This window comes from Mytilus galloprovincialis, chromosome 7 (genome assembly GCF_965363235.1).
Source record: "Mytilus galloprovincialis chromosome 7, xbMytGall1.hap1.1, whole genome shotgun sequence".
In the NCBI taxonomy this organism is placed as follows: domain Eukaryota; kingdom Metazoa; phylum Mollusca; class Bivalvia; order Mytilida; family Mytilidae; genus Mytilus; species Mytilus galloprovincialis.
The window spans coordinates 26,471,285-26,481,532 of NC_134844.1; the positions used below are offsets into that span (position 1 = coordinate 26,471,285).

The 10,248-nt window shown below is 32.0% G+C and overlaps 1 long non-coding RNA gene across 1 annotated transcript; it reads right to left on the reverse strand.

Moving 5' to 3' along the window:
* Positions 1 to 3,523: 3,523 nt before the first annotated feature.
* On the reverse strand, positions 3,524 to 9,784 carry LOC143082647 (uncharacterized). The gene is made up of 3 exons (XR_012980427.1): positions 9,615 to 9,784; positions 7,980 to 8,114; positions 3,524 to 4,438 (listed from the first exon to the last, which is right to left on the reverse strand). It is a non-coding gene; the product is annotated as an uncharacterized LOC143082647 (long non-coding RNA).
* Positions 9,785 to 10,248: the final 464 nt, after the last annotated feature.

The window sequence follows — 10,248 nt, forward strand, 5'->3', positions numbered from 1 at the left end:
TGGTACCCAATTGGATTCCTACTCTTTTATCAAATAATTTTGTTTCAGTTTTTTTCTTAAAGCATCAATCTCATTTACCAGGAATCAATTAACACTGATATATACTTCCAAATTCGTTTGATGTTCTCACTATATCATTTACAGAGATGTGCACCTTGCTCAAAACCTGCTCAAACAGCTTTAAAATTTCCATCAGAGAGAGAACGACTGAAATAATACTTTTATGTTTTATGGTCACCATCACAAATTGGTTGTTCAATGCTGTTTAATGCCATGTCTTGGTGTCACAACTCATTAGCAGCATAATTTCTCTGTCTTTTATAGTAAGAAACAGGTAAAGTTGTCTGATATGTATTTTTTACAGATTGTGTCCTATTCTGGACTGCATGCATGTTTACTTTTTAATGTGAATTGGTATGGGGTGATGCATGCATAGCTAGCTTCTTTTGAAGTTCATGAAATTCTTTCATTTTCTGTTTGTTACCTTTATTTTGCCATTCCTAATGGATTTTGAAATTTGAACTATGGTCGCCTTCATTACGCAATTGAACAGACATTTTGTTACACAACTCAATACTCAACTTTACTCACCATGTTATTTTTACATTAATAGTATACTAGATAGTGAATATGCACATACGATTGATAGGTTAAGTTATTTACAGATTATTACTACACCACATAACATAAATTTTCATGTAAACTGTGTTTTATGTAAATGGCTAAGGCTGACATGTACTAAATAGGTTTCTTTTCATGGGTTTCTTTTTTCTAAGTGAAGACCCCGAACAAAATCTTTAAAACATGTACACGTAAGCCGGATATCTTTATTTTAAAATGAGGGCCATAATCATATGATACTAGTCAATGATTTAGGTTAATCTAAGTTATGTAAGTTACACTTAGTAGTTATTTGCTTTAAGACCAGAGCATATTTTCCATGTTTTTTAACATTGTTAGTTACTTCAACGTTGGTTTTTTTACGAATATAGGAAATGTATTTTTTACATGTATAAGTTATAATGTCACAGTACCCAAATTGCACCCATTTAGCAAAAATGGTAGTGGAAATTTTACAAGTTTTCTTAAATTTGTATTTGAACAATTTGATATTAAATGTAAATGTTTCAACATATATTTAGATATAAACATTAATTTCACTGCAAAAGAAAAATCAACTTTTAACATGAGCAATTAGAATATGTTATCCAAGGACATTTCTTGGAAAAAATAAAAGGAAGCATGAATTATTGTCACATTGTTTTTATACGACCGCAAATTTTGAAAAAATTTTCGTCGTATATTGCTATCACGTTGGCGTCGGCGGCGTCGTCGTCGTCGTCGTCGTCGTCGTCGTCGTCGTCGTCGTCCGGCGTCCGAATACTTTTAGTTTTCGCACTCTAACTTTAGTAAAAGTGAATGGAAATCTATGAAATTTTAACACAAGGTTAATGACCACAAAGGAAGGTTGGTATTGATTTTGGGAGTTTTGGTCCCAACATTTTAGGAATTAGGGGCCAAAAAGGGCCCAAATAAGCATTTTCTTGGTTTTCGCACTATAACTTTAGTTTAAGTTAATAGAAATCTATGAAATTTTGACACAAGGTTTATGACCACAAAAGAACGGTTGGGATTGATTTTGGGAGTTTTGGTCTCAACAGTTTAGGAATTAGGGGCCAAAAAAGGGCCCAAATAAGCATTATTCTTGGTTTTCGCACAATAACATTAGTTTAAGTAAATAGAAATCAATGAAATTTAAACACAATGTTAATGACTACAAAAGGAAGGTTGGTATTGATTTTGGGAGTTTAGGTCCCAACAGTTTAGGAATTAGGGGCCAAAAAGGGACCCAAATAAGCATTTTTCTTGGTTTTCGCACCATAACGTTAGTATAAGTAAATAGAAATCTATGAAATTTAAACACAAGGTTTATGACCATAAAAGAAAGGTTGGGTTTGATTTTGGGAGTTTTGGTCCCAACATAATAAGGGGCCCAAAGGGTCCAAAATTAAACTTTTGTTTGATTTCATCAAAATTGAATAATTGGGGTTCTTTGATATGCTGAATCTAACTGTCATGACTGTGTATGTAGATTCTTAACTTTTGGTCCCGTTTTCAAATTGGTCTACATTAAGGTCCAAAGGGTGCAAAATTAAACTTAGTTTGATTTTGACAAAAAATGAATCAGTTAGGTTCTTTGATATGCTGAATCTAAAAATGTACTTAGATTCTTGATTATTGGCCCAGTTTTCAAGTTGGTCCAAATCGGGGTCCAAAATTAAACTTTGTTTGATTTCATCAAAAATTGAATAAATGGGGTTCTTTGATATACCAAATCTAACTGTGTATGTAGATTCTTCATTTTTGGTCCTGTTTTCAAATTGGTCTACACTAAAGTCCAAAGGGTCCAAAATTAAACTTAGTCTGATTTTAACAAAAATTGAAATCTTGAAGTTCTTTGATATGCTGAATCCAAAAATGTACTTAGATTTTTTATTATGGGCCCAGTTTTCAAGTTGGTCCAAATCAGGATCTAAAATTATTATATTAAGTATTGTGCAATAGCAAGTCTTTTCAATTGCACAGTATTGCGCAATGGCAAGAAATATCTAATTGCACAATATTGTGAAATATCAAATTTTTTTTTAATTAGAGTTATCTTTCTTTGTCCAGAATAGTAAGCAAGAAATATCTAATTGCAAAATATTGTGCAATAGCAAGATTTTTTTTTAATTGGAGTTATCTTTCTTTGTCCAGAATCAACTTAAATCTTTGTTATATACAATATACAATGTATATTCACTTTTTACTACCAACTGATAAATTAAAATAATCTTTACCATTCAGTGATAACAAGCAGTTTTTTTACATCTTAATATTTTATGATGTATTTAAATGAGTAGTTATTGTTGCAAACTCCATTAGAAATTTTAATTGAGATTAGTTTTGGAATAAGGGAAAGGGGGATGTGATTAAAAAAATTGGGTTCAATTTTTCTCATTTGAAATTTCATAAATAAAAAAGAAAATTTCTTCAAACATTTTTTTGAGAGGATTAATATTCAACAGCATAGTGAATTGCTCTAAGAGAAACAAAAATTTTAAGTTCATTAGAACACATTCATTCTGTGTCAGAAACCTATGATGTGTCAACTATTTAATCACAATCCAAATTTAGAGCTGAATCCAGCTTGAATGTTGTGTCCATACTTGCCCTAACCGTTCAGGGTTCAACCTCTGCGGTCGTATAAAGCTACGCCCTGCGGAGCATCTGGTTAGTATTTGATAAAACAACACATTAGTTATTGGATTTTTACGGATGTGAATTTAATCATGAATGCAATATGGATATTACTAATTACAGAACCATGGATCGTTTAGAGGTCGGTTCAAACCTATTTTCTGTGATTCAATATGGATTGCAAATTAGGTGATCTATATAGTAAATAGGTATACATCTATAAATTAAACACAGAAATGAAACCTCTGTATTAATCGTAAAAGAATGTAAGTGAAAACACCTGTTGAAATTTGTTTAATTTTATTACCCTCACGTTAGACATCAGTCAAAGTACGTTAAGCGTTGTCTACTAAATGTCTTTCATTGTAGATCTGCCTCTGCCTCTATTGTTGATGAGCTTGACTCTATTTCATCAATCTCTGGCTGATTATGACTACCCTTGGTATGGTTAACTCTAAATCCGTTGCTGAGAGTTATTTGTTTTGCCACTTCATTAACGGTAAAAACGGGATTTGCAACAATAGAAACATTTTTCATTCCATTAATGAGATTTTCAATTTGCATTTTGTCTTGCATATTGTCTTGTTGAAATTTCTTGTTGATAAGATTCATCTGTGATTCAGAAAAATCGAATTCTTTAATGTTTTCTGCTGTTTTTGTTCTCTTCTGTAAAACATTTAGTTTGTGTTCTATCTTTGACATATTCTCCTGAACGATTTGTTTGGAAGTTGTAAATGCTATTTCATATTTTTGTCTTACGTCATTTTCTATCTCATTTAGGAAATGTTCTACTCGTTGTCGACCAGTTATCATTTCATAATGAAAGAGAGTTCTATTTTTTTCCAAGACTGAGCTATCCAACTGGTTATTGTGTAAATCTGTTCTAACTTTTTCAATCGTTGTCGTCATTGTTTTAATCGTCGAACTCAAATCTTGTCTGATATCTTTTTTCTTCAAACGGTCCTCTTTTAATTGGACATTACGCCCTGAACCACGAACCTCTTTTTGGGATATGGATTCTGCTATACTTGAGCCTATCATGTGGTAATCGTCTATACTAAGTAGTTTGTGATCTTGGGTTGCCTTGAGAACTCTGTGATGAACAGAACAAGTCTGACATAGTAATTCTGGACAGCTGGTACACCAGTAAGCTGCATGGTTTTTATTTTCTTGCTTGTTGCACGGCCGGCAGAACTCTCTGTAAATACGAATAATAGTGAATATATAAATACGAAATTCGGCTATATATATACTGTCTCCATGGAAAAGATAATTGCGGAGCAAATTTTTGTTTTTCCCTGGCCGGGATTCAAACTCGTGCTACTGAGATATCCTGAAACAAAATCACCTAGCACTATGCTCGGCACACTAGACCACTTGACCACATAGGCTCAACAAAATCAAGCTTTCGGTGGCCGGGTGTTACCTTTCCTCGTCAGTTTTTATCTAGCGTCGCACATGATATACAAGGCATGAAGATGCAATATTGCAGATCCGCTGAATTATCTATCGTAGAGAATCTTACAAATTAATAAAAAATGCAGTCACATAATTTAATTATCATATAAGTACGTCTGAACCAGTCACAACTCTACACCATAGTTTATCAATCAGATCACTAGTGATGGTGATACAAGGTTGAAAACACATTCTGTATATATGTTGTGTACAAGATGTAAGTTTGTACAAATTATAACTTGTACAGGGTTTTTGTACAAGTTACAAGTTTTTTGACAAAGACCTTTTTGCACTAGTAGATACTATAAGTTATCTACGTATATATCCGTAGATATGGATATTTTAACACCCTGAAGTACCCAAGTACACCATGAGGCGTAGCCGAAGGGTGTACAGGGTACTAAAGGGTGTTAAAATATCCATATCTACGGATATGAACGTAGATAACGAATTTATCCTAGGTCTTAGTCCGAATCGGGCGAGTTTTATGGAAATTCGGGTACAACATGTAACGTGAAAACAACGTTTTTTTCATTATCTAAAAAAGTTTTATTGAAATTTGGAAATTTTACATAGTTTCTACGGGGTGTGGGTACTACCTTTGGTAGACTGTCCCTTTGGTAAATGTAAATGATCGGCATAATAGGACAAAATCGTTAATGAATTAAATATTTAATTACAAACATCATGGATAACCTACAAAATTCAATATTTCACATGGAGCAATCACGGAACTAAGGAAAACTTGTGTGAAGTTCCCCGGGATAATAGTTAGCAACGTCCGGGGATATGGGTTAGCAACACCCAGGGGCTATGGGTTTTGTAACGACGTGTGTTAACCAATCAAAACCCTAGATATATACTAAGCCGGGGATAAAAGTTTATCTTCTAAGATTTATTAGCTTGACGTCTTAAATTCAAATCTATATACTTCAACCTAACTTTTAATGCTTTTCTCATTGTTCTAAAACTGTAAATTAGGATACCTGTATGGTTTAAATTCTATTTTTATTTTTCTCATGATACAAAAGTATATCCATAAAAAGTCGTTTTGTGCTCTTTAAATATTTTTTGTATGAATGTTCAATATAAGACTGTATGTATCATGAAGTCACAGAAATATAACAGAAATATGCAAAAGAAAAGACTGTGTGCTTGTATAATCCATTTGTGTTCAGCGGTTCATGAAACACTTACAACTTGTACAAAAATTCTGTACAAATTATAATTTGTACAACATTACAATTTGTACACAACATATATAATTCGTCTATAACAGCCAAACAATTTTAGATCGGTAACTTGGCGGAAGCAAACTTTTGTTCCTTTCCTTCCTTTCACATAGGTCTTAACAATAATCAGGCTTTCGATGGCTGGGTGTTATTTTCCTCGTCATTTTTATCTAGCGTCATAACACTGTACTTAATATATAAGGCATGAAGATAGAATATTACAGATCAGCTGAATTATTTATCGTAGAGGATCTTACAAATTAATATAGAATGCAGTCACAGCAATAATTGTATGATAAGTACCATGAGTTCGAATCCCGGCCAGTGAAAAACAAAATTTGCTTCCACAAAGGAGTAGGTTCAGTAAGACACCTTTCTGCCCCTAAAATATAGCAGTTTCACAAAATTGTGAAAATGCAATCTTTTAGCTATTTATTGGAAAGTAGAATGCTTCTGCTACACAAATATGGGCTGTTTTTGACAATACAATGTACATATATCGGGTACTAACATCATTAAGTCATGCCAAATAACTGAAATATTCACAATTTTAGTATTCTTGTTAAATTTTAGACGGTTTCCGTCTTATATGAAAGTGGGCGCATTCGTGTTCATTCATAATATTGAAATGGAAGTTGTATATGATGATAATACATAACATATATAAAGGTTGAGGATGAACACGGATGCGGCCTCTTTCATTTTTGACAAAAACCATCTCAAAAGTGACTATTTTTTGCATATTTGATAGATTTTTCATATTTAAGTTTGAATCGGAGCGTTTTTAATGACTTAATCAGTTAAAATCTTTCACATAAACTAATTGAATCAATTGAAATAGACACTTAAGTGTTTAAAAAGTGTCCAAAATATTTCGTTAGATGAACCTGAAATTTGAGGCCAAAATCGGCTCTTACCGGACCTACTCCTTTACAGGTCTAAACATAGTTGGGCTGTTATTGAGACGAATATATACAGAATGTGTTTTGCAGCCTTGTATCACCATCAATGGTGATCCGATGGATAACATATATCGTAGAGTTGTCACCTTTTCTTTTTCATTATTATGAATGGATTGATGTGTGGGCTAAATCAAACAAAAACAGTCGCATATCAATGACAAAACTATTAAGGGCATACGATACAGTTTTGAACCTGTATTTACAAGTTGATGAAAATTTGCATATAGGCTATTTTTTACCTCATTAAATCAAATATGTAATAAAAAATATACCTTCATGTGCTACTTTTTGAGTAAAATGAGGTCGAAAGTTTTGTATATTTGCTCAAAATTCAGATTTGTGTCCGTATTTTCTTTTTCGAAAGAAAGACATAACTTTTTTGTTTTAAAAGATAAACACAAAATGGTTTTTGTTAAATAATCGGTAATTTCTGTATTTTATAAGTATCATTAAAAATTATGCAATTTTTATTCCGAAATAAATCTATATTTACCAAATGTTCATGAATAAAGGAAAAAAACGGCATTTTTTGCTGCATGTTTATCAAAATTAAAAAAATTGCGCTATTTACAGTTTTATAAAATTTGGGTCACATAATCTCCTTGCAAAATGAAACAAATTGCTGTTTTAAAAAATAGGGGCCCATGCACTCGTTTTCAAATTAAATCAGTTTGAATGATAAAAATCAGTCGAAAAATGCATCTTTTACCGATACATGTCGGAGTTTGACGTCGCGAAAATAACATTTTACGTTAGCAACGTCATTACCTTCCCTGTAACTGTATCGTATGCCCTTAAAGAAAACATGACGGACTTCAACCAAAATAAAGCAACGAATAACAGACGTCTGCCCTGTTGACCATCATAATTAAAAAATATTTTTTTTAATAGAATTTTTACTGAGCATAATCCTAATAATAGTAATAGTGTAAAGCACCTGAATTATTTAATACGAAAATCACAAGTGGTTCATACTCAAGTTTCAAAAAGACAGACCCGATAGACCATAGCTGAAAAGATAAGTGATGATTGGTAAATTACTACAAAATATCACACAACGAGCAATAAATCAATGTCTAAAACTTGCACATTATTTGAAGAATCAAATGGATCAGCTTCAACATTACTACAATTACTGGTATCCGCTTCCACAACAGTATTATTATTACACATGTCAGCTGTTGCAACAATACACTCGCCAGACCAAAGTTGGAAAAAGAATCTGAAATGTAACATTAATATAAGTTTGAAGGTTGTATTTGTAATTTGTTTTGGTTACTTAGATATATATTTAATTAAACTCGTCATTCGGTTTATATAACATGGAGTTCTATATCTCACTGAAGAGAAGTAACGAAGTAGATAAGAGTAATTTGTGGAGGAAATTGGTTGTTTTTTAAACCCATCACAGAGTTAGAATAAAAAATACCCAGTAGAACGTGGTTTTATATCCGTTGATTACAAGAGGAATAAATTTAAATCAATAACAATTTTGCAACTCAAGAACAACATCTCACACAAACTCATTGCTTCTAACAAGTCTCCCTCATTCAACTGTATAATATAGACAGTACTTAGTGAGAATACGGTCAAAATGTGGGAGTTCTAACCGCAACAAAAGTGTGAATTTTAATGTCTTCTGATAAGATTTTTATCATTTCCTCTTTTATGTCTTGTCTGTGATATACTCTTGCCTGAATACAATCCTCATATTTACATGAATTAAGGAGGCTCGAGGGTATAAAAATTTCAGAAAAAAATTAAACATTTGTTTTTCATTACAAATTTTATTTATTACCTTTCGTAGTTGCTACTTTATCATATGGTACAAAAATATTCAAAACAATTAATTCGTGTTGGCCCCAGATGACTTTTAAAATGTAAACATCATTGAAAAACTTCCAAATTATCTCCCTTTGGTGGAAAAATGCCATTTTTTGGCTTTAAAATTGAAATATCTCTTTTAACTCATCGGTGACCTATATTGTTTAATATAATTTCGATATATGCTGTACTTGAACTAAATAATTGTAAAATTTGAGCGATTTCTGTAATAAATTTCTTTTTTTATTTCGATATTACCTTTATTTCTCCTATTAGGTCAACAGAAAAAAAAACTTTTACAAAGATGTATACTTCCTCCGAAGGCAGATTGTGAGCGCAAATGAACGGTGACCCCATTTTTTTATTCTATTTTTCTATTAACTATAAGATAAAGTTCATTGATAGAAAAATATAGAGAAATCCTATATAAATGATTTAGACCTGCGAACCCCCTTAATTAGGAAACCGGCCCACTTACATGCAATAATATGTATAGTAACATGGAATTAAGTATCAATAATAAACACAAGTGGTAACAATTTTACCGTACCAGATCCGCATTTTGACAATTAGTTTCTTTTAGTTTGATGGTCGTGGCAAAATGATTAAAAATCTAAAACTAAATACAAAAGTTGAAAAACTGATTTAATTGTTGTACTTAGTGAGAAGATATGGTCAAAATGTACATAAGACCATCTAATTGATAAAAATGTTGCATGTACAACAAAATCTGGATATTTGACAGAAAAACATTCACCTCTGTCCTACCTTTAATAATATGGTGTTACATATTACCGGTTATCATTTAATAAGTGTTGCGTTAGATCGATAATATTCTGACCTTTTTTTGTATACCTATATACACAGTAGATGTCAGTAAAGTATGCGAGTAACTTACTATTTGATATTGAGCTTCCCGAATATCTGTCTGTTGTGTAGCTGGTCTATTGTGCTGTTGATTTCCGAAACACGAAAACAAAACTCTACTACTTTCCCAGTTGTGATTACGTACAGTCAATAGTCTATTTAGGTCGTGTGCAGATGATAACCTATCTGTACATGTAAACAAGTGATTTTCTAAATGTGTATTTACGAAAAATTATTATGTGACATAAGTAATATTCCGATTTATTTGTCCAATATTTCTCTTCTTAACTGTTCCGTTTGTTTTAAATCCTTGGCGTTTTACTATTCAGGTTTTACTGTTCCTGGTGAAGACAAATCAAGAAAAGTGCTTCGAATGCATGAAATTTATAAACTTGTTTTCCTGTCTTGCGGTGCTAAGTCATCAGTATTTTAACACTGACATGATATATAGCAAACCTTTCATAAATTGATTGTTTATAAAGTAAACAATTATAAGAAACTAAGGTTTGAACTCCGTCAGGCAAAGTTGACTTTTGATGGATTTTTTTTATCTGTTTGGCTATTATTTCAAGGTCATTCTTGGTCATGACGTTCTTCAACGTTATTAGTTTTTATACATTCTTGACTTTCAAAATTTTAGTCTCTGAGTGGTTCTAATAAATCTG